Source organism: Symphalangus syndactylus, chromosome 11 (genome assembly GCF_028878055.3).
Source record: "Symphalangus syndactylus isolate Jambi chromosome 11, NHGRI_mSymSyn1-v2.1_pri, whole genome shotgun sequence".
NCBI classification, from domain to species: Eukaryota; Metazoa; Chordata; class Mammalia; order Primates; family Hylobatidae; genus Symphalangus; species Symphalangus syndactylus.
Genome location: NC_072433.2, coordinates 8028407 through 8043506, shown reverse-complemented (window position 1 = coordinate 8043506; position 15100 = coordinate 8028407).

Below are 15100 nucleotides of genomic sequence, written 5' to 3'. Positions count from 1 at the left end.
AGAATGATTCTGTGTAGTTTATATTTGGAGACATTCCTTTTTCCACTATTACCCTCTTAGCGCTCCGAATCTCCACTTGCATTTTCTACAGAAAGAGTGTTTCAGAACGGCTCAATCAAAACTAAGGTTCAAATCTTTTAGTTGAACAAACAGAACAGAAAGAAGTTTCACACAACTCTTCTGTGTAGTTTTTATTTGTAGACATTCTTTTTCCCAATATAGGCCTATTAGCGCTCAGAATGTCCAATTGCAGTTTCTACAGAAAGAGTGTTTCAGAACGGCTCAATCAAAAGTAAGGTTCAACTCTGTTAGTTGAATGCACAGAACAGAAAGAAGTTTCATACAATGATTCTGTGTAGTTTATATTTGAAAATATACTTTTTTCCACTATTACCCACTTAGCGCTACGAATGTCCAGTTGCATTTTCTACAGACAGAGTGTTTCAAAACTGCTCAATCAAAAGTATGGTTTAACTCTGTTAGCTGAATGCTCAGATCGGAAAAAAGTTTCACAGAATGCTTCTGTGTAGTTTATATTTGAATATATTCCTTTTTCCACTACTACGCTCTTAGCGCTCCAAATGTCCAGTTGCATTTTCAACAGCAAGAGTGTTCAGATCTGCTCAATCAAAAGCATGGTTTAACTCTGTTAGCTGAATGCACAGATCAGAAAGAAGTTTCACCGAATGATTCTGTGTAGTTTATATTTGAAGACATTCCTTTTTCCACTATTACCCTCTTAGCGCTCCGAATCTCCACTTGCATTTTCTACAAAAAGAGTGTTTCATAACTGCTCAATCTAAAATATGTTTTATCTCTGTTAACTGAATTTACAGATCAGAAATAAGATTCACAGAATGCATCTGTGTAGTTTTTATTTGAAGATATTCTTTTTCCCAATGTAGGCCTCTTAGCGCTTAGCATGTCCAATTGCAGTTTCTACAGAAAGAGTGTTTCAGAACGGCTCAATCAAAAGTAAGGTTCAACTCTGTTAGCTGAATGCACAGAACAGAAAGAGTTTTCACAGAATGCTACTGTGTAGTTTATATTTGAATATATTCCTTTTTCCACTATTACCCTCTTAGCGCTCCGAATGTCCACTTGCATTTTCTACAGAAAGAGTGTTCAGAACTGCGCAATCAAAAGTATGGTTTAACTCTGTTAACTTAATGAACATATCAGAAATAAGTTTCACACACTGCTTCTGTGTAGTTTTTATTTGAAGATATTATTTTTCCCAATAGAGGCCTCTTAGCGCTCAGAATGTCCAATTGCAGTTTCTACAGAAAGAGTGTTTCAGAAAGGCTCAATCAAAAGTAAGGTTCAACTCTGTTAGTTGAATGCACAGAACAGAAAGAAGTTTCATACAATGCTTCTGTGTAGTTTATATTTGAATATATTCTTTTTTCCACTATTACCCACTTAGCGCTACGAATGTCCAGTTGCATTTTCTACAGACAGAGTGTTTCAAAACTGCTCAATCAAAAGTATGGTTTAAATCTGTTAGCTGAATGCTCAGATCAGAAAGAAGTTTCACAGAATGCTTCTGTGTAGTTTATATTTGAATATATTCCTTTTTCCACTACTACTCTCTTAGCGCTCCAAATGTCCAGTTGCATTTTCTACAGAAAGAGTGTTCAGATCTGCTCAATCAAAAGTATGGTTTAACTCTGTTAGCTGAATGCACAGATCAGAAAGAAGTTTCACAGAATGATTCTGTGTAGTTTATATTTGGAGATATTCCTTTTTCCACTATTACCCTCTTAGCGCTCCGAATCTCCACTTGCATTTTCTACAGAAAGAGTGTTTCAGAACGGCTCAATCAAAACTAAGGTTCAACTCTTTTAGTTGAACAAACAGAACAGAAAGAAGTTTCACACAATTCTTCTGTGTAGTTTTTATTTGTAGACACTCTTTTTCCCAATATATGCCTCTTAGCGCTCAGAATGTCCAATTGCAGTTTCTACAGAAAGAGTGTCTCAGAACGGCTCAATCAAAAGTAAGGTTCAACTCTGTTAGTTGAATGCACAGAACAGAAAGAAGTTTCATACAATGCTTCTCTGTAGTTTATATTTGAACATATTCTTTTTTCCACTATTACCCACTTAGCGCTACGAATGTCCAGTTGCATTTTCTACGGACAGAGTGTTTCAAAACTGCTCAATCAAAAGTATGGTTTAACTCTGTTAGCTGAATGCTCAGATCAGAAAGAAGTTTCACAGAATGCTTCTGTGTAGTTTATATTTGAATATATTCCTTTTTCCACTACTACGCTCTTAGCGCTCAAAATGTCCAGTTGCATTTTCAACAGAAAGATTGTTCAGATCTGCTCAATCAAAAGTATGGTTTAACTCTGTTAGCTGAATGCACAGATCAGAAAGAAGTTTCACCGAATGATTCTGTGTAGTTTATATTTGAAGACATTCCTTTTTCCACTATTACCCTCTTAGCGCTCCAAATCTCCACTTGCATTTTCTACAAAAAGAGTGTTTCATAACTGCTCAATCAAAAATATGTTTTATCTCTGTTAACTGAATTTACAGATCAGAAATAAGTTTCACAGAGTGCATCTGTGTAGTTTTTATTTGAAGATATTCTTTTTCCCATTGTAGGCCTCTTAGCGCTTAGCATGTCCAATTGCAGTTTCTACAGAAAGAGTGTTTCAGAACGGCTCAATCAAAAGTAAGGTTCAACTCTGTTAGTTGAATGCACAGAACAGAAAGGAGTTTCATACAATGCTTCTGTGTAGTTTATATTTGAACATATTCTTTTTTCCACTATTACCCACTTAGCGCTACGAATGTCCAGTTGCATTTTCTACAGACAGAGTGTTTCAAAACTGCTGAATCAAAAGTATGGTTTAACTCTGTTAGCTGAATGCTCAGATCAGAAAGAAGTTTCACAGAATGCTTCTGTGTAGTTTATATTTGAATATATTCCTTTTTCCACTACTAGTCTCTTAGCGCTCCAAATGTCCAGTTGCATTTTCTACAGAAAGAGTGTTCAGATCTGCTGAATCAAAAGTATGGTTTAACTCTGTTAGCTGAATGCACAGATCAGAAAGAAGTTTCACAGAATGATTCTGTGTAGTTTATATTTGGAGACATTCCTTTTTCCACTATTACCCTCTTAGCGCTCCGAATCTCCACTTGCATTTTCTACAGAAAGAGTGTTTCAGAACGGCTCAATCAAAACTAAGGTTCAAATCTTTTAGTTGAACAAACAGAACAGAAAGAAGTTTCACACAACTCTTCTGTGTAGTTTTTATTTGTAGACATTCTTTTTCCCAATATAGGCCTCTTAGCGCTCAGAATGTCCAATTGCAGTTTCTACAGAAAGAGTGTTTCAGAACGGCTCAATCAAAAGTAAGGTTCAACTCTGTTAGTTGAATGCACAGAACAGAAAGAAGTTTCATACAATGATTCTGTGTAGTTTATATTTGAAAATATACTTTTTTCCACTATTACCCACTTAGCGCTACGAATGTCCAGTTGCATTTTCTACAGACAGAGTGTTTCAAAACTGCTCAATCAAAAGTATGGTTTAACTCTGTTAGCTGAATGCTCAGATCAGAAAAAAGTTTCACAGAATGCTTCTGTGTAGTTTATATTTGAATATATTCCTTTTTCCACTACTACGCTCTTAGCGCTCCAAATGTCCAGTTGCATTTTCAACAGCAAGAGTGTTCAGATCTGCTCAATCAAAAGCATGGTTTAACTCTGTTAGCTGAATGCACAGATCCGAAAGAAGTTTCACCGAATGATTCTGTGTAGTTTATATTTGAAGACATTCCTTTTTCCACTATTACCCTCTTAGCGCTCCGAATCTCCACTTGCATTTTCTACAACAAGAGTGTTTCATAACTGCTCAATCTAAAATATGTTTTATCTCTGTTAACTGAATTTACAGATCAGAAATAAGTTTCACAGAATGCATCTGTGTAGTTTTTATTTGAAGATATTCTTTTTCCCAATGTAGGCCTCTTAGCGCTTAGCATGTCCAATTGCAGTTTCTACAGAAAGAGTGTTTCAGAACGGCTCAATCAAAAGTAAGGTTCAACTCTGTTAGCTGAATGCACAGAACAGAAAGAGTTTTCAAAGAATGCTACTGTGTAGTTTATATTTGAATATATTCCTTTTTCCACTATTACCCTCTTAGCGCTCCGAATGTCCACTTGCATTTTCTACAGAAAGAGTGTTCAGAACTGCGCAATCAAAAGTATGGTTTAACTCTGTTAGCTTAATGAACATATCAGAAATAAGTTTCACACACTGCTTCTGTGTAGTTTTTATTTGAAGATATTATTTTTCCCAATAGAGGCCTCTTAGCGCTCAGAATGTCCAATTGCAGTTTCTACAGAAAGAGTGTTTCAGAAAGGCTCAATCAAAAGTAAGGATCAACTCTGTTAGTTGAATGCACAGAACAGAAAGAAGTTTCATACAATGCTTCTGTGTAGTTTTTATTTGAAGATATTATTTTTCCCAATAGAGGCCTCTTAGCACTCAGAATGTCCAATTGCAGTTTCTACAGAAAGAGTGTTTCAGAAAGGCTCAATCAAAAGTAAGGTTCAACTCTGTTAGTTGAATGCACAGAACAGAAAGGAGTTTCATACAATGCTTCTGTGTAGTTTATATTTGAACATATTCTTTTTTCCACTATTACCCACTTAGCGCTACGAATGTCCAGTTGCATTTTCTACAGACAGAGTGTTTCAAAACTGCTGAATCAAAAGTATGGTTTAACTCTGTTAGCTGAATGCTCAGATCAGAAAGAAGTTTCACAGAATGCTTCTGTGTAGTTTATATTTGAATATATTCCTTTTTCCACTACTAGTCTCTTAGCGCTCCAAATGTCCAGTTGCATTTTCTACAGAAAGAGTGTTCAGATCTGCTGAATCAAAAGTATGGTTTAACTCTGTTAGCTGAATGCACAGATCAGAAAGAAGTTTCACAGAATGATTCTGTGTAGTTTATATTTGGAGACATTCCTTTTTCCACTATTACCCTCTTAGCGCTCCGAATCTCCACTTGCATTTTCTACAGAAAGAGTGTTCAGAACTGCGCAATCAAAACTAAGGTTCAACTCCTTTAGTTGAACAAACAGAACAGAAAGAAGTTTCACACAATTCTTCTGTGTAGTTTTTATTTGTAGACATTCTTTTTCCCAATATAGGCCTCTTAGCGCTCAGAATGTCCAATTGCAGTTTCTACAGAAAGAGTGTTTCAGAACGGCTCAATCAAAAGTAAGGTTCAACTCTGTTAGTTGAATGCACACAACAGAAAGAAGTTTCATACAATGCTTCTGTGTAGTTTATATTTGAACATATTCATTTTTCCACTATTACCCACTTAGCGCTACGATTGTCCAGTTGCATTTTCTACAGACAGAGTGTTTCAAAACTGCTCAATCAAAAGTATGGTTTAACTCTGTTAGCTGAATGCTCAGATCAGAAAGAAGTTTCACAGAATGCTTCTGTGAAGTTTATATTTGAATATATTCCTTTTTCCACTACTACGCTCTTAGCGCTCCAAATGTCCAGTTGCATTTTCAACAGAAAGAGTGTTCAGATCTGCTCAATCAAATGTATGGTTTAACTCTGTTAGCTGAATGCACAGATCAGAAAGAAGTTTCACCGAATGATTCTGTGTAGTTTATATTTGAAGACATTCCTTTTTCCACTATTACCCTATTAGCGCTCCGAATCTCCACTTGCATTTTCTACAAAAAGAGTGTTTCATAACTGCTCAATCAAAAATATGTTTTATCTCTGTTAACTGAATTTACAGATCAGAAATAAGTTTCACAGAATGCATCTGTGTAGTTTTTATTTGAAGATATTCTTTTTCCCAATGTAGGCCTCTTAGCGCTTAGCATGTCCAATTGCAGTTTCTACAGAAAGAGTGTTTCAGAACGGCTCAATCAAAAGTAAGGTTCAACTCTGTTAGCTGAATGCACAGAACAGAAAGAGTTTTCACAGAATTCTACTGTGTAGTTTATATTTGAATATATTCCTGTTTCCACTATTACACTCTTAGCGCTCCGAATGTCCACTTGCTTTTTCCACAGAAAGAGTGTTCAGAACTGCGCAATCAAAAGTATGTTTTAACTCTGTTAGCTTAATGAACATATCAGAAATAAGTTTCACACAATGCTTCTGTGTAGTTTTTATTTGAAGATATTATTTTTCCCAATAGAGGCCTCTTAGCGCTCAGAATGTCCAATTGCAGTTTCTACAGAAAGAGTGTTTCAGAAAGGCTCAATCAAAACTAAGGTTCAACTCTTTTAGTTGAACAAACAGAACAGAAAGAAGTTTCACACAATTCTTCTGTGTAGTTTTTATTTGTAGACATTCTTTTTCCCAATATAGGCCTCTTAGCGCTCAGAATGTCCAATAGCAGTTTTTACAGAAAGAGTGTTTCAGAACGGCTCAATCAAAAGTAAGGTTCAACTCTGTTAGTTGAATGCACAGAACAGATAGAAGTTTCATACAATGCTTCTGTGTAGTTTATATTTGAACATATTCTTTTTTCCACTATTACCCACTTAGCGCTACGAATGTCCAGTTGCATTTTCTACAGACAGAGTGTTTCAAAACTGCTCAATCAAAAGTATGGTTTAACTCTGTTAGCTGAATGCTCAGATCAGAAAGAAGTTTCACAGAATGCTTCTGTGTAGTTTATATTTGAATATATTCCTTTTTCCACTACTACGCTCTTAGCGCTCCAAATGTCCAGTTGCATTTTCAACAGAAAGATTGTTCAGATCTGCTCAATCAAATGTATGGTTTAACTCTGTTAGCTGAATTCACAGATCAGAAAGAAGTTTCACCGAATGATTCTGTGTAGTTTATATTTGAAGACATTCCTTTTTCCACTATTACCCTCTTAGCGTTCCGAATCTCCACTTGCATTTTCTACAAAAAGAGTGTTTCATAACTGCTCAATCAAAAATATGTTTTATCTCTGTTAACTGAATTTACAGATCAGAAATAAGTTTCACAGAATGCATCTGTGTAGTTTTTATTTGAAGATATTCTTTTTCCCAATGTAGGCCTCTTAGCGCTTAGCATGTCCAATTGCAGTTTCTACAGAAAGAGTGTTTCAGAACGGCTCAATCAAAAGTAAGGTTCAACTCTGTTAGTTGAATGCACAGAACAGAAAGAATTTTCACAGAATGCTACTGTGTAGTTTTTATTTGAATATATTCCTTTTTCCACTATTACCCTCTTAGCTCTCCGAATGTCCACTTGCATTTTCTACAGAAAGAGTGTTCAGAACTGCGCAATCAAAAGTATGGTTTAACTCTGTTAGCTTAATGAACATATCAGAAAGAAGTTTCACACAATTCTTCTGTGTAGTTTTTATGTGTAGACATTCTTTTTCCCAATAGAGGCCTCTTAGCGCTCAGAATGTCCAATAGCTGTTTCTACAGAAAGAGTGTTTCAGAACGGCTCAATCAAAAGTAAGGTTCAACTCTGTTAGTTGAATGCACAGAACAGAAAGAAGTTTCATACAATGCTTCTGTGTAGTTTATATTTGAACATATTCTTTTTTCCACTATTACCCACTTAGCGCTACGAATGTCCAGTTGCATTTTCTACAGACAGAGTGTTTCAAAACTGCTCAATCAAAAGTATGGTTTAACTCTGTTAGCTGAATGCTCAGATCAGAAAGAAGTTTCACAGAATGCTTCTGTGTAGTTTATATTTGAATATATTCCTTTTTCCACTACTACTCTCTTAGCGCTCCAAATGTCCAGTTGCATTTTCTACAGAAAGAGTGTTCAGATTTGCTCAATCAAAAGTATGGTTTAACTCTGTTAGCTGAATGCACAGATCAGAAAGAAGTTTCACAGAATGATTCTGTGTAGTTTATATTTGGAGACATTCCTTTTTCCACTATTACCCTCTTAGCGCTCCGAATCTCCACTTGCATTTTCTACAGAAAGAGTGTTTCAGAACGGCTCAATCAAAACTAAGGTTCAACTCTTTTAGTTGAACAAACAGAACAGAAAGAAGTTTCACACAATTCTTCTGTGTAGTTTTTATTTTTAGACATTCTTTTTCCCAATATAGGCCTCTTAGTGCTCAGAATGTCCAATTGCAGTTTCTACAGAAAGAGTGTTTCAGAACGGCTCAATCAAAAGTAAGGTTCAACTCTGTTAGTTGAATGCACAGAACAGAAAGAAGTTTCATACAATGCTTCTGTGTAGTTTATATTTGAACATATTCTTTTTTCCACTATTACCCACTTAGCGCTACGAATGTCCATTTGCATTTTCTACAGACAGAGTGTTTCAAAACTGCTCAATCAAAAGTATGGTTTAACTCTGTTAGCTGAATGCTCAGATCAGAAAGAAGTTTCACAGAATGCTTCTGTGTAGTTTATATTTGAATATATTCCTTTTTCCACTACTACGCTCTTAGCGCTCCAAATGTCCAGTTGCATTTTCAACAGCAAGAGTGTTCAGATCTGCTCAATCAAAAGTATGGTTTAACTCTGTTAGCTGAATGCACAGATCAGAAAGAAGTTTCACCGAATGATTCTGTGTAGTTTATATTTGAAGACATTACTTTTTTCACTATTACCCACTTAGCGCTCCGAATCTCCACTTGCATTTTCTACAAAAAGAGTGTTTCATAACTGCTCAATCAAAAATATGTTTTATCTCTGTTAACTGAATTTACAGATCAGAAATAAGTTTCACAGAGTGCATCTGTGTAGTTTTTATTTGAAGATATTCTTTTTCCCAATGTAGGCCTCTAGCGCTTAGCATGTCCAATTGCAGTTTCTACATAAAGAGTGTTTCAGAACGGCTCAATCAAAAGTAAGGTTCAACTCTGTTAGTTGAATGCACAGAAGAGAAAGAATTTTCACAGAATGCTACTGTGTAGTTTATATTTGAATATATACCTTTTTCCACTTTTACCCTCTTAGCGCTCCGAAAGTCCACTTGCATTTTCTACAGAAAGAGTGTTCAGAACTGCGCAATCAAAAGTATGGTTTAACTCTGTTAGCTTAATGAACATATCAGAAATAAGTTTCACACAATGCTTCTGTGTAGTTTTTATTTGAAGATATTATTTTTCCCAATAGAGGCCTCTTAGCGCTCAGAATGTCCAATTGCAGTTTCTACAGAAAGAGTGTTTCAGAAAGGCTCAATCAAAAGTAAGGTTCAACTCTGTTAGTTGAATGCACAGAACAGAAAGAAGTTTCATACAATGCTTCTGTGTAGTTTATATTTGAACATATTCTTTTTTCCACTATTACCCACTTAGCGCTACGAATGTCCAGTTGCATTTTCTACAGACAGAGTGTTTCAAAACTGCTCAATCAAAAGTATGGTTTAACTCTGTTAGCTGAATGCTCAGATCAGAAAGAAGTTTCACAGAATGCTTCTGTGTAGTTTATATTTGAATATATTCCTTTTTCCACTACTACGCTCTTAGCGCTCCAAATGTCCAGTTGCATTTTCAACAGCAAGAGTGTTCAGATCTGCTCAATCAAATTATGGTTTAACTCTGTTAGCTGAATGCACAGATCAGAAAGAAGTTTCACCGAATGATTCTGTGTAGTTTATATTTGAAGACATTCCTTTTTCCACTATTACCCTCTTAGCGCTCCGAATCTCCCCTTGCATTTTCTACAAAAAGAATGTTTCATAACTGCTCAATCAAAAATACGTTTTATCTCTGTTAACTGAATTTACAGATCAGAAATAAGTTTCACAGAGTGCATCTGTGTAGTTTTTATTTGAAGATATTCTTTTTCCCAATGTAGGCCTCTTAGCGCTTAGCATGTCCAATTGCAGTTTCTACAGAAAGAGTGTTTCAGAACGGCTCAATCAAAAGTAAGGTTCAACTCTGTTAGTTGAATGCACAGAACAGAAAGAATTTTCACAGAATGCTACTGTGTAGTTTATATTTGAATATATTCCTTTTTCCACTAGTACCCTCTTAGCGCTCCGAATGTCCACTTGCATTTTCTACAGAAAGAGTTTTCAGAACTGCGCAATCAAAAGTATTGTTTAACTCTGTTAGCTTAATGAACATATCAGAAATAAGTTTCACACAATGCTTCTGTGTAGTTTTTATTTGAAGATATTATTTTCCCCAATAGAGGCCTCTTAGCGCTCAGAATGTCCAATTGCAGTTTCTACAGGAAGAGTGTTTCAGAAAGGCTCAATCAAATGTAAGGTTCAACTCTGTTAGTTGAATGCACAGAACAGAAAGAAGTTTCATACAATGCTTCTGTGTAGTTTATATTTGAACATATTCTTTTTTCCACTATTACCCACTTAGCGCTACGAATGTCCAGTTGCATTTTCTACAGACAGAGTGTTTCAAAACTGCTCAATCAAAAGTATGGTTTAACTCTGTTAGCTGAATGCTCAGATCAGAAAGAAGTTTCACAGAATGCTTCTGTGTAGTTTATATTTGAATATATTCCTTTTTCCACTACTACTCTCTTAGCGCTCCAAATGTCCAGTTGCATTTTCTACAGAAAGAGTGTTCAGATCTGCTCAATCAAAAGTATGGTTTAACTCTGTTAGCTGAATGCACAGATCAGAAAGAAGTTTCACCGAATGATTCTGTGTAGTTTATATTTGAAGACATTACTTTTTCCACTATTACCCTCTTAGCGCTCCGAATCTCCACTTGCATTTTCTACAAAAAGAGTGTTTCATAACTGCTCAATCAAAAATATGTTTTATCTCTGTTAACTGAATTTACAGATCAGAAATAAGTTTCACAGAATGCATCTGTGTAGTTTTTATTTGAAGATATTCTTTTTCCCAATGTAGGCCTCTTAGCGCTTAGCATGTCCAATTGCAGTTTCTACAGAAAGAGTGTTTCAGAACGGCTCAATCAAAAGTAAGGTTCAACTCTGTTAGTTGAATGCACAGAACAGAAAGAATTTTCACAGAATACTACTGTGTAGTTTATATTTGAATATATTCCTTTTTCCACTATTGCCCTCTTAGCGCTCCGAATGTCCACTTGCATTTTCTACAGAAAGAGTGTTCAGAACTGCGCAATCAAATTATGGTTTAACTCTGTTAGCTTAATGAACATATCAGAAATAAGTTTCACACAATGCTTCTGTGTAGTTTTTATTTGAAGATATTATTTTTCCCAATAGAGGCCTCTTAGCGCTCAGAATGTCCAATTGCAGTTTCTACAGAAAGAGTGTTTCAGAAAGGCTCAATCAAAAGTAAGGTTCAACTCTGTTAGTTGAATGCACAGAACAGAAAGAAGTTTCATACAATGCTTCTGTGTAGTTTATATTTGAACATATTCTTTTTTCCACTATTACCCACTTAGCGCTACGAATGTCCAGTTGCATTTTCTACAGACAGAGTGTTTCAAAACTGCTCAATCAAAAGTATGGTTTAACTCTGTTAGCTGAATGCTCAGATCAGAAAGAAGTTTCACAGAATGCTTCTGTGTAGTTTATATTTGAATATATTCCTTTTTCCACTACTACTCTCTTAGCGCTCCAAATGTCCAGTTGCATTTTCTACAGAAAGAGTGTTCAGATCTGCTCAATCAAAAGTATGGTTTAACTCTGTTAGCTGAATGCACAGATCAGAAAGAAGTTTCACAGAATGATTCTGTGTAGTTTATATTTGGAGACATTCCTTTTTCCACTATTACCCTCTTAGCGCTCCGAATCTCCACTTGCATTTTCTACAGAAAGACTGTTACAGAACGGCTCAATCAAAACTAAGGTTCAACTCCTTTAGTTGAACAAACAGAACAGAAAGAAGTTTCACACAATTCTTCTGTGTAGTTTTTATTTGTAGACATTCTTTTTCCCAATATAGGCCTCTTAGCGCTCAGAATGTCCAATTGCAGTTTCTACAGAAAGAGTGTTTCAGAACGGCTCAATCAAAAGTAAGGTTCAACTCTGTTAGTTGAATGCACACAACAGAAAGAAGTTTCATACAATGCTTCTGTGTAGTTTATATTTGAACATATTCATTTTTCCACTATTACCCACTTAGCGCTACGATTGTCCAGTTGCATTTTCTACAGACAGAGTGTTTCAAAACTGCTCAATCAAAAGTATGGTTTAACTCTGTTAGCTGAATGCTCAGATCAGAAAGAAGTTTCACAGAATGCTTCTGTGAAGTTTATATTTGAATATATTCCTTTTTCCACTACTACGCTCTTAGCGCTCCAAATGTCCAGTTGCATTTTCAACAGAAAGAGTGTTCAGATCTGCTCAATCAAATGTATGGTTTAACTCTGTTAGCTGAATGCACAGATCAGAAAGAAGTTTCACCGAATGATTCTGTGTAGTTTATATTTGAAGTCATTCCTTTTTCCACTATTACCCTATTAGCGCTCCGAATCTCCACTTGCATTTTCTACAAAAAGAGTGTTTCATAACTGCTCAATCAAAAATATGTTTTATCTCTGTTAACTGAATTTACAGATCAGAAATAAGTTTCACAGAATGCATCTGTGTAGTTTTTATTTGAAGATATTCTTTTTCCCAATGTAGGCCTCTTAGCGCTTAGCATGTCCAATTGCAGTTTCTACAGAAAGAGTGTTTCAGAACGGCTCAATCAAAAGTAAGGTTCAACTCTGTTAGCTGAATGCACAGAACAGAAAGAGTTTTCACAGAATTCTACTGTGTAGTTTATATTTGAATATATTCCTGTTTCCACTATTACACTCTTAGCGCTCCGAATGTCCACTTGCATTTTCCACAGAAAGAGTGTTCAGAACTGCGCAATCAAAAGTATGTTTTAACTCTGTTAGCTTAATGAACATATCAGAAATAAGTTTCACACAATGCTTCTGTGTAGTTTTTATTTGAAGATATTATTTTTCCCAATAGAGGCCTCTTAGCGCTCAGAATGTCCAATTGCAGTTTCTACAGAAAGAGTGTTTCAGAAAGGCTCAATCAAAACTAAGGTTCAACTCTTTTAGTTGAACAAACAGAACAGAAAGAAGTTTCACACAATTCTTCTGTGTAGTTTTTATTTGTAGACATTCTTTTTCCCAATATAGGCCTCTTAGCGCTCAGAATGTCCAATAGCAGTTTTTACAGAAAGAGTGTTTCAGAACGGCTCAATCAAAAGTAAGGTTCAACTCTGTTAGTTGAATGCACAGAACAGATAGAAGTTTCATACAATGCTTCTGTGTAGTTTATATTTGAACATATTCTTTTTTCCACTATTACCCACTTAGCGCTACGAATGTCCAGTTGCATTTTCTACAGACAGAGTGTTTCAAAACTGCTCAATCAAAAGTATGGTTTAACTCTGTTAGCTGAATGCTCAGATCAGAAAGAAGTTTCACAGAATGCTTCTGTGTAGTTTATATTTGAATATATTCCTTTTTCCACTACTACGCTCTTAGCGCTCCAAATGTCCAGTTGCATTTTCAACAGAAAGATTGTTCAGATCTGCTCAGTCAAATGTATGGTTTAACTCTGTTAGCTGAATTCACAGATCAGAAAGAAGTTTCACCGAATGATTCTGTGTAGTTTATATTTGAAGACATTCCTTTTTCCACTATTACCCTCTTAGCGTTCCGAATCTCCACTTGCATTTTCTACAAAAAGAGTGTTTCATAACTGCTCAATCAAAAATATGTTTTATCTCTGTTAACTGAATTTACAGATCAGAAATAAGTTTCACAGAATGCATCTGTGTAGTTTTTATTTGAAGATATTCTTTTTCCCAATGTAGGCCTCTTAGCGCTTAGCATGTCCAATTGCAGTTTCTACAGAAAGAGTGTTTCAGAACGGCTCAATCAAAAGTAAGGTTCAACTCTGTTAGTTGAATGCACAGAACAGAAAGAATTTTCACAGAATGCTACTGTGTAGTTTTTATTTGAATATATTCCTTTTTCCACTATTACCCTCTTAGCTCTCCGAATGTCCACTTGCATTTTCTACAGAAAGAGTGTTCAGAACTGCGCAATCAAAAGTATGGTTTAACTCTGTTAGCTTAATGAACATATCAGAAAGAAGTTTCACACAATTCTTCTGTGTAGTTTTTATGTGTAGACATTCTTTTTCCCAATAGAGGCCTCTTAGCGCTCAGAATGTCCAATAGCTGTTTCTACAGAAAGAGTGTTTCAGAACGGCTCAATCAAAAGTAAGGTTCAACTCTGTTAGTTGAATGCACAGAACAGAAAGAAGTTTCATACAATGCTTCTGTGTAGTTTATATTTGAACATATTCTTTTTTCCACTATTACCCACTTAGCGCTACGAATGTCCAGTTGCATTTTCTACAGACAGAGTGTTTCAAAACTGCTCAATCAAAAGTATGGTTTAACTCTGTTAGCTGAATGCTCAGATGAGAAAGAAGTTTCACAGAATGCTTCTGTGTAGTTTATATTTGAATATATTCCTTTTTCCACTACTACTCTCTTAGCGCTCCAAATGTCCAGTTGCATTTTCTACAGAAAGAGTGTTCAGATTTGCTCAATCAAAAGTATGGTTTAACTCTGTTAGCTGAATGCACAGATCAGAAAGAAGTTTCACAGAATGATTCTGTGTAGTTTATATTTGGAGACATTCCTTTTTCCACTATTACCCTCTTAGCGCTCCGAATCTCCACTTGCATTTTCTACAGAAAGAGTGTTTCAGAACGGCTCAATCAAAACTAAGGTTCAACTCTTTTAGTTGAACAAACAGAACAGAAAGAAGTTTCACACAATTCTTCTGTGTAGTTTTTATTTTTAGACATTCTTTTTCCCAATATAGGCCTCTTAGTGCTCAGAATGTCCAATTGCAGTTTCTACAGAAAGAGTGTTTCAGAACGGCTCAATCAAAAGTAAGGTTCAACTCTGTTAGTTGAATGCACAGAACAGAAAGAAGTTTCATACAATGCTTCTGTGTAGTTTATATTTGAACATATTCTTTTTTCCACTATTACCCACTTAGCGCTACGAATGTCCATTTGCATTTTCTACAGACAGAGTGTTTCAAAACTGCTCAATCAAAAGTATGGTTTAACTCTGTTAGCTGAATGCTCAGATCAGAAAGAAGTTTCACAGAATGCTTCTGTGTAGTTTATATTTGAATATATTCCTTTTTCCACTACTACGCTCTTAGCGCTCCAAATGTCCAGTTGCA